Source organism: Maylandia zebra, linkage group LG11 (genome assembly GCF_041146795.1).
Source record: "Maylandia zebra isolate NMK-2024a linkage group LG11, Mzebra_GT3a, whole genome shotgun sequence".
NCBI lineage: Eukaryota > Metazoa > Chordata > Actinopteri > Cichliformes > Cichlidae > Maylandia > Maylandia zebra.
This window is the reverse complement of record NC_135177.1, coordinates 36,585,919-36,602,013: the sequence shown is the minus strand read 5'-3', so window position 1 is coordinate 36,602,013 and position 16,095 is coordinate 36,585,919. Positions and strand designations below refer to the sequence as shown.

Here is a 16,095-nt window from a genome sequence, read left to right as displayed (position 1 = left end):
TGGGGTAGCACTTGGGGCAGGTGCGTCCACAGGTGGAGAAAACAGCAGTAATTGCATCATGTCTGCACTCCAAGACCAAAAATCTGTATGTTTGGTCTTTCTGCACATAATCTGTTTATAATTATTCAGCCATTTATATTACCCATATCTGCATATACCAGCATATACATACATTTGCCCATAGTACATCTATATAATTGCTCTTAATGCACTTACTACTCTTGCACTTCTGATTAGATGCAAAACAGTATTTTGTTACCCCATGTTCAAACATGTTTATGACAGAGGTAAGAAGATTCCTGGGGCTGGCTGATTATTTTTGCTGGTTCATGCCCGGGTTTGAGGACCTAACCAGCCCAGAATGGTGCCCCAGATCTAGTCTAGTTGACGGAGCAGTGCCAGGCAGCATTTGTGAAGGTGAAAAAGTCTCTGTTTAGGGAGCCGCTTCTCCACACGCCTAACGTCCTGCAGACGGACACCTCGAACAGAGGGCTGGGGGCAGTTTTGTCCTAACAGGTAAGGGTGGTCGGCCGTACATGAGCTGAAAATTGAACGACCAAATAATGAGGTACAACATTGTAGAGAAGGAGTTTCTGGCAATCTGACACGCGGTGATTTCCTGCATTATTACCTCCTGGGACACTCATTCACCCTCTGCTCAGAAAACACCTCGCTACAGTGGCCCCACAACATAAATGATCCCAACACCCAGATCACCTGGTGGAATCTGGCTTTGCAGCCTTTTAACTTCAAGGTGGTCCATAGTGCAGGGACGCAGACGGTTGTGGCCAAAAATAATAAACACAATCACTCCATGAATGAAATAGTTTCAAAAATTAAGTCTTTTATTTTTTATTTTTTATTACAACTTGTGCAGATAAAGCTTCTGTCTTTGGCTCCGCCCACAGTCAGTTCCAGATCAGAAGGACAGCCAATCCCAGCAGGAGCAGCAGTTTCATGTGACCAATCCCTGAGGCCTGAGAGAGGTCACACAGAGGTCAAATAGTTATTTGACTGATGTGACACAAACACACATGCAGAAATGTTCTTCTGGCACAAATTTCACGCCATAAACTTTATTGTTTTTATACTGAGTAAACTTAAACTGGCCACTGGCAGCCATGCACGGCCAAACTCAAAGGTTAAAAATGCTGGAATTTTCCGATGACGCTTCTTTTGTGGGTGATGCTGCCAACATTCATGGATTGTAATGTCATTAAAATTCTGTCATCAGATAAAAATAAGTTGTTGTCATCAACATAAGTGATTAGTTTGTTACAGATGGCGTGCTGGTACCACATCAGAATCCTTATTTAAAGCTTCCTTTATTCCTCACAGCACAGATTCAATGAAGCGAACATCACTCAGATATTTTCACCACATTGAGATGATAAAAGCTCAAAGGTGCTCCACATCATCGTTCTACAACAAGCTCACAGGCTTGTGTTTGAGTTCAGGTGTTCCTCACATACGTGACACAAAACCACAAACATGCAGACGGGACAGAAACTGTTTATCAAGCGTCTGCAGGAAAGTTAGACCAACTAAAAAGCCACAAGTAAGTGACGGGCTTACACGCCAGCTTTACTTGTAGTTTTGAAGTAGTTTTGAAGTAACGTCGGAAAAATAAAAGTCAGCTAAACACTGATGGCTGATCTCTGCTTAGCTGTGCTTAGTTTTAGGATTGTTGAAGTGAATCCAGCGGGCATCTGTCAGAAAACCTCCTGAATATAAAGTCGGGTTTTTTTTCTAATTATTTCCAATATTAATGTTTAAAGTTTTAAAAAGTACAAATTTAAGCTCAAACACAAAAAAAAAATCTTTGGATTTTCTGATGTTAAACACTGATTTTGTGACATGTGTAATCAGGATTTCTGGAGGTGTTTCAGTGTGTTTTTGCAGTTCAGCTGTGCTTAATGTGATCGTCCACAGTTATTACATGATAGTATGTGACAAAAATAAGGAAAAGCAAAATAACCAAATAAATCTTTTCCAGTTTTAAGTTGTAATTCTGTCCTTTACCAGTACATCTGAAAAAAGATGGCTTACCTTGTTCATGGGGACAAATTCTAGAAAGACACAAGAAAGCACAGAAGCTGCTGTGAGTACAGCTCAGTAATAGTTGTGTTACTAGATAAAGTGTCTGTGTTGTGCAGGTGCTCTGAAGTTACCATAGTTATTGTGGTCATTCCCAGTGTTATTCTCTAGGATGTTATCGTAGTCATAATAAACGTAGCCATGATAACTGTAGTAATAATTCTGCAGGAATGCGATTTCTTCATGGTGCAAGTTTTCCTTTTCAACGATTCCTGGCGATGAAGATTAAGCAGAAACAATATAATCATGTCACCTGATTGAAAGTGGGCTAAAAACAAACTACAGACAACCAACAAACTCTACAAGCCTGGCAGGTTTTTCAGTTATTGAACTTTTTGGTTTTAATGTACCAAATATTAATTTAGTGGTATGACGTTGTTTAACAAATTTCCTGTACTGATCTCTCTCATGTAATTGCATTAAAAAAACAGGATGTTAACGAAACATCCTGTAATTAGTTAAGATGGCAGTTGGGGTCAAGACCGGTGGGAGTGAACCCTGATGTGACGTTATGATGAGCAGAGTAAGAGCAACCCAACAGGATGGCACCGGATCTGACATAAACGGTAGTAACCAGACCGAAAAGCAGCGCATATTTCGGTGCTTTTTTTTTCCTGAGCTGTGATACACTTTGGATTCTAGCCAATCATTTTACCTTTCCGAGGATAGTAGGCGGGTCCAGGTACGTACGTTCTTTTAGAGCAGAGCTACAGATTAAAAATGCCCAAAGCGAAGCGGTCAAAAGTCTGGCTGTACTTCACAGCAAAAGATGCAAACTCAGCAGCAACAAGTGCTTTAAGCTGATACTGTGATACTGTCAAAGGAGGTAACACCAAGAATCCGATGAAACACCTGGTGACGTATAGCATTTTGTTAAAAGCTGAGAAATGCGCCGTATTTGCTGCGAGACCTCACACCGAGCACGTCTACTGCGGGTGTGGTGCCTGTTATCGGACCCGGAGTTAGCAACATCCCCCAAAAACCCGAAGAGGAGAGTCCTGGCCCCTAGCCCTGCCAGTGTAGCAGAAATGATGAGGATGATGATGCAGCAGCAGCCGTTCTTCTCTGCGTGAGTAGCTTAATGTTGTTCGTGTGTAATTTACGTTGAGTAGGCTAACCACGTTATTACATTAATGCATGTAAGGTGAACTAGCAAACATCATCATAGCTACATGCAGCTGTCCTCTTGTTTGATGGCAGATACTCCCTTCACCCTGGCCAAAAAGGCTAAAATGACCAAAGAAAAAGTGGAAAACAGTTAAACATGAGAGGTTTTTGGACAAAGTTTGTGTTTTTTCCATTGTTTAAGCACCGGTTCGAGCACTGTTTAAGCACCGGCACCGTTTCAAAAGTACCAGTTTGGTACTGGTATCGGATAAAACCTAAACGATATCCATCCCTAGTAATAAGTAACTAATTACTTCTGAAAATAAGTAACAGAATTATTTTCTTGGAGAAGTAATCAATAATTATTATTTAACTACTATGTTCAAGTAACTTGACCAACACTGCTGATGGATGACCTCCATGGAGCACGTCTGAAGACTGTGCATGCTTAGTTTTTAGGACTGTTGAAGTGAATCCAGCAGTTAGTGTTGCCAAAAGCTTGGAAATAATTAGCAAATAATCTTATTTTAAGAAATAATGCAGAAAACATCCTGATTCCCTCCAAAAAAGGACAGGCGTGATCGTTCTCTCAATCAGCATCACATCTTTCATGTAAAACAGCTTAAATCCACACTGGATTTTAGAGGGATTAAAGGATGTTCTGGTTCCAGTTCACTCACCACAGCAGACTAACATCATCAGAGACAGCCAGAGACAGATGGACAGCAAGACATTCATCCTGGACGACAGACACAAACTCACTGAAAGAGCTTCACGACTTTAAACATCAGACTCAACTGACGAGGAAGTGAAAAAGCACTGAAAATAAACCTTTGTCTTCTTGTTAGTCTGCTTTAACTTCACATGCAGACTGAATATACTACCAAGGAGTATTAGGGCCACATTAAGAAAGAAAAATATTATTAATCATTTCGAGAATAAAGGCAAAATTTCAAGATTACAGGTGTAATTCTATTTGGATATATGTGGTCAGTGTACGCGGGGAAACTGCGACCCTCAAGGAAAAAACAAAAATGTGTGGCGAGTAGAGATGGACGGATTCGATATTACATATCGGTCCGATACTGACCTACATCACTGGATCGGATATTGGAGAGAAATAAAAAATGTAATCTGATCCATTAAATATCACAGAAACACCTCACAAAACTTGTGACATGGCGTAACTCGGCTCATAACCATAGCACGTCGAAAGAGTATGCGTCATGTGACAGAGCGGCTGTGGCGTGCGAGACCTGATGGCGGTCTGGTTGAGCATTTGGAGCCTCGCTACGTCCTTCCAAACCGGCATTTCATCTCTGAGAGAGCTATCCCAGAGAAGTAAAGCAAGTGTGTAAGTTCATGTCTGAATGTTTTTCAAGCATCCCCACGTTAAGCTTAACAATGGAGCGACTGCCTCCCCCTCCCTCTCCTGTTGCTACTTCAATCATGAAATTGATTAATGATCAGCTGATCGGCTTTTCTGTCGCGAGTCCGTCTCAGAAAGAGGAAACCAGCGGCTGAACAACAGCAGCACGTTTAAGCTTGATAAGCTGTTGTTAGAATTTATTTAATATTACTTTCTACACCAGGATCTTTTTCTACAGCTGACGTAACTGTGCGGGGGCGGATCTAGCATGGTTTAGCCAGGGGGGCCGATAGGACATGAACAGGGAAAAGGGGGCACAAAGACATACTTTTCTTTCTTATTCTCATTTAAAATGTCGAGCTTTTAATAAATAATTATCTGAATTTTACAAAGTTTTAATCTGATGTAAAACTGATAGAATTCCTTTACTGTATATAGTAACTATTAACTCTAATATACCCTATTAAGCTATAGCACTTTTTTCTTTGGGAAGGTACCATCTGTGCAGTCTGCAATTCTGTTGAGGGAAGATGCTGAATCTATTTAATTACTGTGGAAGAAAAAAATTTTTACGCCCGGCCCCGCCAATCGGCCACCAGGAGTGAGCCGGTACATACATGAGCGCCCAGCCCCAGACGACAAGGACCACCAACACACCAACGTCTGAGGGCATCAGCCACCAGCAATTATTAATTAGTCAGATAAAAGGCACTGGGGAACTCAGCAACACAAAACGACCTGGACATCCACGGAAGACAACAGTGGTAGATGATCACAGAATTATTTCCATGGTGAAGAGAAACCTGCTAAAGCTGGGCAGAATTCTTCTTTGCAGAACCTCTCAAGTTCTAACAGGTTGGATGGCGAGCATTCAGGCCAATTTCAGATGCTAACTCACGTTTAAGCCTGGACTCTGTCTGAGCACCTCAAGGACATTCACAGACAGGCCTGTGGAGCTCTGTGAATACTTTCTGGATGCACTGTATGACGAGGCTGGATGATTTCACAGTGTTTGCATGTTATACCCACATAGCTACATCTTAGCCACCTCATTTCCTCTTTTCTTCATGTCTGCACTCTAAATCCAAACCCACAGATGCAACGTTTCTGAGGCTTGACTGCAAAGAACATTTTCATCAATACACACATTTTGTGCGCTAACATCAGTGCAGCTTTTTTGTACAGCCTGCTAAAATATGACTTAAAACATCTTTTTGTTCAGAGATGTTTTTTTTATTTCATGACAACATTTTTGTTTTTATGCAGATAGATTATGCTGCCATTAGTTTTTTTCTAGGTTTATCTTTAATGCTGCTTACACTCCAGTTTTACTCTTAAGTGTAAAAACCAGAACATGTCAAGTAAAGTAGATCAGCACCTTTAAATGACCTGGTTTTCTACGACATATTTTTAGAGAAAGACGTCAACAACCGTGAGCATCATGGAGCAAGTCGCTTAGGCTTTCAGTTCAAGGGCGAGTCCACAAGCGGTTTATAAAGAGATGTCGTCAATTACAGTGTTGTTTAGCAATTTTAGTCTATAAGCCAAACAAAAAACTCACAATAACTCTTCAACCTGTAACTGAAAGACTGCAACACACTTCTTCTGAGAGCCGATAAAACCTTCATGAATCTTTCGATCAATATCAGACCTTTGAGTGCAAAAGCAGGTTTAGTCTGTTAATTAAAACAGATATGTGAAAGGTCATGGGTCACTCACCACAACAGGACAACATGATCAGAGCAAGCCAGAGAGAGACGGAGAGCAACACATTCATCCTGGACGAGAGACACAAACTGACTGAGACAGACAGAGAGAGAGGGGGGGAGTGTCTAAATGGAAACTCTCCAAACGAGAGAAAACTTACAGCTTTTAATGAGCCTCAGCTTTGTGAGTCGGACACAACAGGATTTTTTAAGATGAGGCCACTGAACTTAAAGAAAGATGTAAGCGCTGATAATAAAACATAAGGCAGGTCTGAGCTGTTCAAAATAAACAAACAATCACTCGAATAGTTTCAAAAATAAAGTCTTTTATTTTGTCTTTTTTATTACAACTTTCATTGCAGATAAAGCTTCTGTCTTTGGCTCCACCCACAATCAGTTCCAGATTTGATGGACAACCAATCCCAGCAGGAGCATCAGTTTCAGCTGACCAATCCCTGAGGCCTGAGAGAGGTCACACACAAACACACAGGCAGAAATGTTCAAATTTCACGCCATAAACTTTATTGTTTTCATACTGAGTAAACTTAAACTGGCCACTGGCAGCCATGCACGCCCAAATTATGGAGACACGTGTTACACGCATGGATGCATGCGTCCTCACATATGTGGCGCTATGATAAAGATAAAGACATGAAAATCGTAGCCCCCCCATTTTATTTTATGCTCACGGACACTTTCTTTTGGAAAGGCCACTGTTAATGTCGATTGTACTGTTCGCCAGCAGGGGGCACTCAGTCTCGAACGCATCGGTAGCTGGCGCTTCACGAGTGTTAGTCAGTAGTGAAGATGCAGCGTACGGCCCGCGCAGAAAGAACTGATTGACTGTTTTTCTGTTTTTCTACAGGTAAGCTGGGTGGGATGTTATAAAAGTGACAGACCGCAGTGGCGGCTGATGATGAAGGTCTTGTAGTGTGACAATGTTAGGCTGGAGATTTAATTCCCAAGTTTATCCAGTTGTTAGACTGTGCCGAGAGTCTTTGATTTCCATACAGGTATTTTTTGGGTCAAAGCCACAATATATGTTTTGCACAATAAGAGAAAGTGACTGAATGTTCAGTTCAAGTCAAGAACAACGTTTAGTTGAAAAGGATGCAGGTTGATAAATGCAGTTCAGGTTGATGAATAGATGAAAACAAGATAAAACTGTAATGAGAGTTCACTCTGGTATTCGTGCATACAGTAAAATGTACTTTTGTGATTGGGCAGTACAAAAAAGTGTTGCGTGTGACTATGAAAGTGTAAAGTTTAGAGAAAGTAAGGTCATTGTCACTAGAAGAAGTGTTAGTCAGTAGCGAAGAGGCAGCGTACGAACTAAAAGAAAGAACTGGTTAACCTGTCGTTTTTCTATTTTTCTACAGTTTCTGTGAAAAAGAAATATGTTGCACAGGAGATGAGTTTGCGCATCATTTTCAGCAGTGTCACGAGTACAGTACGTGACACAAAACCACAAACATGCAGACTGGAAGAAACTCAACAACTTTCATTTCTGTTTATCAAGCGTCTGCAGGAAAGTTAGACCAACTAAAAAGCCACAAGTGAGTGACGGGCTTACACGCCAGCTTTACTTGTAGTTTTGAAGTAACGTCAGAAAAATAAAAGTCAGCTAAACACTGATGGCTGATCTCTGCTTAGCTGTGCTTAGTTTTAGGATTGTTGAAGTGAATCCAGCGGGCATCTGTCAGAAAACCTCCTGAATATAAAGTCGGGTTTTTTTTCTAATTATTTCCAATATTAATGTTTAAAGTTTAAAAAAGTACAAATTTAAGCTCAAACACAAAAAAAAATCTTTGGATTTTCTGATGTTAAACACTCATTTTGTGACATGTGTAATCAGGATTTCTGGAGGTGTTTTTGCAGTTCAGCTGTGTTTATTACATGATAGTATGTGACAAAAATAAGGAAAAGCAAAATAATCAAATAAATCTTTTCCAGTTTTAAGTTGTAATTCTGTCCTTTACCAGTACATCTGAAAAAAGATGGCTTACCTTGTTCATGGGGACAAATTCTAGAAAGACACAAGAAAGCACAGAAGCTGCTGTGAGTACAGCTCAGTAATAGTTGTGTTACTAGATAAAGTGTCTGTGTTGTGCAGGTGCTCTGAAGTTACCATAGTAATCGTAGTCATAATAAGAAGATAAGTTATAATAAGAAGTGTAGTTATTCGCTGAGAATTCATACATGTCTTCATGATGTAAGTTTTCCTTTTCAATGATTCCTGGTGATGAAAATTAAGCAGAAACAATAAATTCATGTGACCTGATGGAAGGTGAGCTAAAAACAAACTCCAGACAACCTACAAACTGCTCTACAAGCCTGGCATTTTAGTTTTTTAGTTTTTTAGTTTTTGATGTTCATGGTTTCATGCACCAGACATTAATGTAGTGGTATGAAGTTGTTTGACAGAGCAAGTGTCTCCAGGACAATTACTCCAGCAAATTCTTAACAGATCTCTAAATTTCTTTTTAAACAATCTTTTTAAAAACTTATGAAACTGTAACTGCAGTAATGCAACAAACATCTTCTGACGTCCAGTAAAGTCACGATGGATCAATCAGCTGGTCGACCTCTGTGGAGCAAGTTTGCTTTTTTAGGACTGTTGACGTGAATCCATCAGTTAGCAAAAATGATTTGCAATTTTAATATTTAAAGTTTCAAAGCAGCTGCAGCAGTTTATAAGAAATAATGCAGAAAACATCCTGACTGCCAAAGAAAGAACAGGCGTGATCATTCTCTCAATCAGCATCACATCTTTCATGTAAAACAGCTTAAACCTGCAGCAGATTAGGATTAAAGGATGTTCTGGTTCCAGTTCACTCACCACAGCAGACTAACATCATCAGAGACAGCCAGAGACAGATGGACAGCAAGGCATTCATCCTGAACGACAGACACAAACTCACTGAGAGAGCTTCACGACTTCAACAAGATGACAAAGGTTTATTTTAAGCACTTTTCACTTCCTCATCAGCTCAGTCTGTCTGCTTTCCCAAAATGTTAAGGTTCAGAATATTGGGGATGGACACCAGAGGAAAAACCCACAATAACAACACTGGTCCGGTCGGGTTGAGTCAAACGATGATTTAATGATCACACACGTGGGAGATGGACACTGTATGCAGACAGTCTCAGATCTCATCTCAAAAAACACATCTCCATAGTTTTATGAAATCAGGGTATTAGACGCCCCCTCATGCGTAGTGACAGGTGTAATACAATCAATGTTGACAATTTTATTTAACACAAAGAATAACATTGTCTCCTTCCCGAGGGCAGACGCTAACTGCCCCCGTCTCCTGGAACCGTCTGTACCCTGCTAAGACACAACATGGCAACTACAAGGACTCTTTCATTTATTAAGACCATCAGTGTGTATTGCTCTAAATCAAGTATATAATATTAAATGAATATTGCTGGATCAGCTACTTCTACTTAAAACATATTAAAACATGACTAAGCACAAAATCACCAAGAATGACATCTTATAAGTGCTGTGTAAGCGCGTGCGGCCTTCCAAGCTCAAAGCCTTTGCCCTCCATAGATCAGCCAGACTCGCGCTGGCTGTAGCTTTTAACCTTTAATTACCTTGAGCACAACTCTAGAATGAGCAACAAACTGCAATGTGTATGGAATGATCATGGTTACATCTGCAATGGAAAATCATGTTATTATTCTGGTACCTGTAAGAAAGATCAAACTAAAGTTATCACCATCACTGTAATGCAAAGAATAATGTAAGATCAAAAACTTCAATTTATGCTTAATGCAAAGCTGGTTATATACTTCTAATGAACTAATAATGCCATATTAAAATATTAAATGATAATGAGAAAAACATCCCCTCCTTATTCTACAATTCCCTCTGTTGACCTCTGGAGAATCCAGAGGTCACAAACAGTTGTGTCCCTCCTTGGCCTACACATTCAGTTCCACATGCATCATTGGCATCATGGACATTGGAGTAATGACTCCAGGGTCCACTGCCCTCACAGACATACTTTTGAACATTCTTCTGGCACAAGGGATGAGACAACAACAAATAACCATAATACCCACCACAACAAACAAAAAAAACATGACCGAAGCGATGACCCCCTTCCACCGTCCGAACACTGAGGTCAGCCAGCCTTCTAACGGATTACCAACACCGGAGTGATCATGCATAGTTTCAAATTCAAATTCAAATTTTTATTTGTCACGTACACAGAATAGTTTCAGAAAGGCTCTTTAGGCCCTCCAGAGCCTTGGTTACCGACCCACCTGGAGCAGTATTGTTTGGAATAAAGGTGCAACACTGGTCGGCAAACATAGCACACACGCCCCCCTTTTCCGCTAACAACATGTCAAGGGCCATTCTATTCTGCACTCCCATTAACGAGGACGGACCCACCTGCTCCGCTAACCCCTCCATGCCGTCTCTGGTCAGGTTAGAGAGCCTCACTACATTGTAATGAACATAATTAATCCTATCTACATTCTTGTTTGGAGTCACTGGAAAGAAAGCAGACAGACTGAATATACTTCCAAGGAGTATTAGGGAAACATATTATTAATCATTTCGAGAATAAAGGCAAAATTTCAAGATTACAGTTGTTGTTTCAAGACCCTTCTATACCCTCTGAGTGAGTGAAATGGTTTCTTTTAGCTGATAAACACAGTGTGTTGATGAGTATAAGGACGCTGAAAAGAAAAAGCTGAGTCTGCTCAGACAGAAAAACACAAATTCAGAAGAGGGGATGCACACAAAGAAAAAAAAAGAGGATGTGGTATATCATAATACAGTTAATACATTTGTTTCACTGACCCATCCTAACAAGGCATTTCATAGAGATTACAGCAAACATGTTACGTTTCAACTTTAATTTTAAAATTTCAATTTTATTCTCAAAATGATCGAAAATATTTTTTATTTTCTTAATGTAGCAATAATACTCCGGTGTAATCTCCAAAAGTGGGTTCTGTTCATCTGGACATTTTCAGTGGGAGAAACGTTTCGTCACTCATCCAGGTGACTCTGCTGACTACAGGTTTCCCCGCCTTATGTATGAATTTTGGTTTGTGCTTACTGACCTCGAACTGATGTTATGTGCTACACGATGCTCAAAAATCTTTCAAAAAAACTTTTAGTGCCACTTTTCGGAGCATTACGGTTACTGTTGCCAGGAGCCTCGCGGAGTAATACGTACTGTACTTCAACAAAACATTACCGTGTTGTGTATGTATAACGACTTCAAAATGGCACCTGCGAAGAGACACGCTTACGAAGCGGATTTTAAACTCCGAGCAATCAGTTATGCAGCAGAAAATGGAAATAGAGCAGCTGCGAGACAATTCGGCATTAATGAGTCGATGGTGCGCAAGTGGAGGAAGCAAGAAGATGACCTAAAACAAGTAAAGATGACCAAAAGGAGTTTCCGAGGGAACAAGGCGCGATGGCCGCAGTTAGTGGACAAAATTGAACAGTGGGTTATTGAACAGAGAACAGCAGGCAGAAGTGTCTCTACAGTCTCTATTCGACTCAAGGCAACAGCGGCAGCACCTGACATGCAGATCAACGACTTTCGAGGGGGACCTTCTTGGTGCTTCCGTTTTATGAAAAGGCATAATCTCTCAATCCGCACAAGAACTACTGTCTCACAGCAACTGCCAAACGATTACAAAGAAAAGTTGGCCATTTTCTGCACGCACTGCCAGAATAAGATCACTGAAAAGAAGATCCAGCTAGAACGCATCACTAACATGGACGAGGTCCCCCTCAACTTTGACATCCCCGTGAACTGTACTGTCGAGAAAACAGGGACCAGTACGGTATCTATACGCAACACAGGGAACGAGAAGTCATCCTTCACTGTAGTTCAGGGCTGCCAAGCTAATGGCCAGAAACTACCACCCATGGTCATTTTCAAGAGGAAGACTTTGCCAAAAGAAAAGTTTCCGGCCGACGTCATCGTCAAGGCTAACTCAAAGGGCTGGATGGACGAGGAGAAGATGAGCGAGTGGCTGAGTTTATGTCAAGAGACCGGGTGGCTTTTTCCACAAATCTCCGTCTCTTTTGATCTACGACTCCATGCGCGCCCATCTCACCGAGGCTGTCAAAACCCAAATGAAGCAAACTAATTCGGAGCTTGCTGTCATTCCGGGTGGATTAACCAAAGAACTCCAACCACTAGATATTGGTGTCAACAGGTCGTTCAAAGTTAAAGTACAAGCTGCGTGGGAGCATTGGATGACAGAAGGCGAACACACATTCACCAAGACAGGGAGGCAACGCCGAGCGAGTTACGCTGCTATCTGTCAATGGATCGTGGATGCTTGGGTTAAGGTATCAGTCTCAAGTGTCGTCCGAGCTTTCACGAAGGCTGGAATAATCACTGAACAGCTAAGTAACCGCAACAACTGATTCAGATAATGATGAATGATGTTTAACTTATCTGATTGTTTTATTTTGCTGAATGCACTTTAAATGCCTTTTAATCCGGCGTGAGAGGGATCCGGGCATCGTTGATACCGAAATTGCGCAGCTGTTTACCGTAACTCAGACACGGAAGGTAAAGAATTTGATGGAATTGTGGAAGTTGAATGTACTGGCAAAAGTAAGTGTATTTTTCAATATTGAATGTGTTACAGCTTAACAGTGTTAAGAGTAAATGTGAATGAGCTTACTAAAGGTCAAGTTATCTGACTGTTTTGTTTGTCTTAATGCACCTTATAATACGGTACACCTTATGTATGAAAACAGACCCAGTCTTCAACGGTGCGCCTTATAGTGCGGAAAATATGGTATATCTATTTTATTGCTAAAGCACTTTCTGGATGAATGCAAACTTCATTTCGTTGCCTTGTAATTGTGACATGTGCAATAACAATAAAGTTGAATTCTATTCTATTCTATTTGCATAATGACTGAAACCAGCCCACTGAAGGAACAATGGGCTGGGAGGTCAGTTCCTTCATCATAATTATGCAAATTCTCATGACCATTGATCAACAACCTCTGATCAATAACCATGAGTCCCATTCACAGAGTTGGGGAATGGCTGCAATCACAGCATTGTAAGATGGTGATAGATGTACCCTTAGGCCCCCTCCTCGATTCAGAGATGGTCTTTCCCTTTCACGTAAATGGCCTCCTTGACTCCGCCCTCAAACCAGCGTTCCTCACTGTCCAGGATGTTACATCCTCATCATTGAAAGAGTGTCCGCTGGCCTGTAGGTGTAAATAGACTGCAGAGTCCTGGCCTGACGAGGTGGCTCTTCTGTGTTGTGCCATCTGCTTCGCCAGAGGTTGTTTGGTTTCCCCGATGTATAAATCCTGGCAATCCTCCTGCACTTAACAGCGTACACTATGTTACTCTGTTTGTGTCGGGGGAGCAGATCCTTGGGGTGGACCAGTTTTTGGCGCAGCGTGTTTTGGGGTTTGAAAGCCACAGAGACACGATGTTTAGAAAAAATGCGTCTCAACTGCTCCGATACTTCTGACACATATGGGATCACTACAGGTTTTCGTTTAGGCAGCGGTTGTCCTTCTCTCTTGGATCAGTTGGAGCTTTCTGTAGGAGCCTTTCCAGCTTTGACAAAAGTCCAGCTGGGATAACCACATTTACTCAGGGCCTTCTTCATGTGATGTTCTTCTGCCTCCCTGGCTGCTGTGTCAGTGGGGATGGTGTTCGCTCTGTGTTGTAGTGTCCTGATGACTCCCAGTTTATGCTCCAGTGGATGATGAGAGTCAAACCTTAAATAGTAATCCGTATGTGTTGTTGATCAATGGTCATGAGAATTTGCATAATTATGATTAAGGAACTGACCTCCCAGCCCATTGTTCCTTCACTGGGCTGGTTTCAGTCATTATGCAAATGTCCTGTTTATAAAATTGAAACCTGCAGTCAGCTGAGACTGAAGAAGTCACCTGGATGAGTGACGAAACGTTTCTCCCACAAAACGCTACGACCAGATGAACAGAATCAACTTTTGGAGATTTACTTACCTGGATGATTGAGATGCATCAAGACTCTGGTGTAATATACAGACTCATACAGTGGGATTTTATATGGTTTGATTTCCTTGTAATAAATTTGACCTTTTTGGCTGATTTCCAGCTTCAGGTATTTACTGAAAAAAAAGAAATAAAAGTCCATATTCAGCTTATAGCCATTTATGCAGCCTCTAAATTCATCACGCAGTTATGTGAAGACAAAATAGACAATTATGCTCAAAAAACAAGCCAATAAAATAAAACCACCAAAAACTGTTGCACATTTGACAACTTTCACTTCTGCTTTCGTTGTGTCTGCAGGAAAATGAAAGTCGCCCGCTTAAAAGCCTCAAGATGGTAAAAGTCTTGCTGTGGCTTTAAAATCCCGCTTTCATTTTGCTGATGAGTCTAATGCCTGAAGAACGCGTTGTACTAAAACATAGTAGAGCTGACTTCTACTTGTTCCTTATGGTCAATTATAGGCCAATCTCCAACCTTCCTTTCATATCAAACATCCTTGAAAGAGTAGTTGTCAAACAGCTAACAGATCATCTGCAGAGGAATGGTTTATTGGAAGAGTTTCAGTCAGGTTTCAGAGCTCATCACAGCACAGAAACAGCTTTAGTGAAGGTTACAAATGATCTTCTTATGGCCTCTGACAGTGGACTCATCTCTGTGCTTGTCCTGCTAGACCTCAGTGCAGCGTTCGATACTATTGACCATAATATCCTATTAGAGCGATTAGAACATGCTGTAGGTATTACAGGTACTGCACTGCAGTGGTTTGTATCATATCTATCTAATAGACTCCAGTTTGTGCATGTAAATGGAGAGTCCTCTTCACACACTGAGGTTAATTATGGAGTTCCACAGGGTTCAGTGCTAGGACCAATTCTGTTTACATTATACATGCTTCCCTTAGGCAGTATCATTAGAAGACATAGCATACATTTACACTGCTATGCAGATGACACCCAGCTCTATCTGTCCATGAAGCCAGATAACACACACCAATGAGTTACACTGCAGGAATGTCTTAAAGACATAAAGACCTGGATGGCCGCTAACTTTCTGCTTCTTAATTCAGATCAAACTGAGGTTATTGTACTCGGCCCTGAAAAGCTTAGAAATATGATATCTAACCAGATTCTTACTCTGGATGGCATTACCTTGGCCTCCAGTAACACTGTGAGGAACCTTGGAGTCATTTTTGACCAGGACATGTCCTTCAACGCACATATTAAACAAATATGTAAGACTGCTTTCTTCCATTTGTGCAACATCTCTAAAGTTAGAAATATCCTGTCTCAGAGTGACGCTGAAAAACTAGTTCCCCTCCCTGAGCCTAGTTCTAGGATACTCCAGTGAGGTTTCTGATAAATCTAGTACTCTGTGACTGTATCTGATGACTGGCAGGTCATAAGTGTTGATAGATCTTGTTCTTACCGTTCAGCTGACTCCTCAGGACTTGCCTGACCCTCTGCAGGTACTTGGTGGTTGCAGCTTTCCTAGCAGCCTGTTCATGGTTCCTATTTTCCTGTGGGATTCCCAGGTACTCGTAGGCGTCCTCAGTGTCTGCAATGTTTCCTTCTGGTAGTGCAATCCCCTCAGTTCGGAGTACTCTTTTTTGGGAAGATTGACTGTTTGGATTTTGATTATTTTTTTCCCCCTGAATAATAAACTGCCTCTTTTATAAACTGCATTTTCTGTTTTCTTTGTTAATATTTAAATTTCTTTGATGATCTGAAATATTTATTAAATATTATTAAGTTTGACAAACACACACACACAAAAAAAATAGGGGGTGGGGATGTAAAAGCTGCAGA

General features: G+C 41.0%; 1 long non-coding RNA gene across 1 annotated transcript; it reads right to left on the bottom strand.

The window, feature by feature from the left end:
• Window positions 1–839: 839 nt before the first annotated feature.
• Window positions 840–6,382, bottom strand: LOC143421160 (uncharacterized). Its single transcript, XR_013100910.1, has 4 exons — window positions 6,293–6,382; window positions 2,172–2,309; window positions 2,050–2,069; window positions 840–977 (listed from the first exon to the last, which is right to left on the bottom strand). It is a non-coding gene; the product is annotated as an uncharacterized LOC143421160 (long non-coding RNA).
• Between the last annotated feature and the right edge of the window lie 9,713 nt (window positions 6,383–16,095).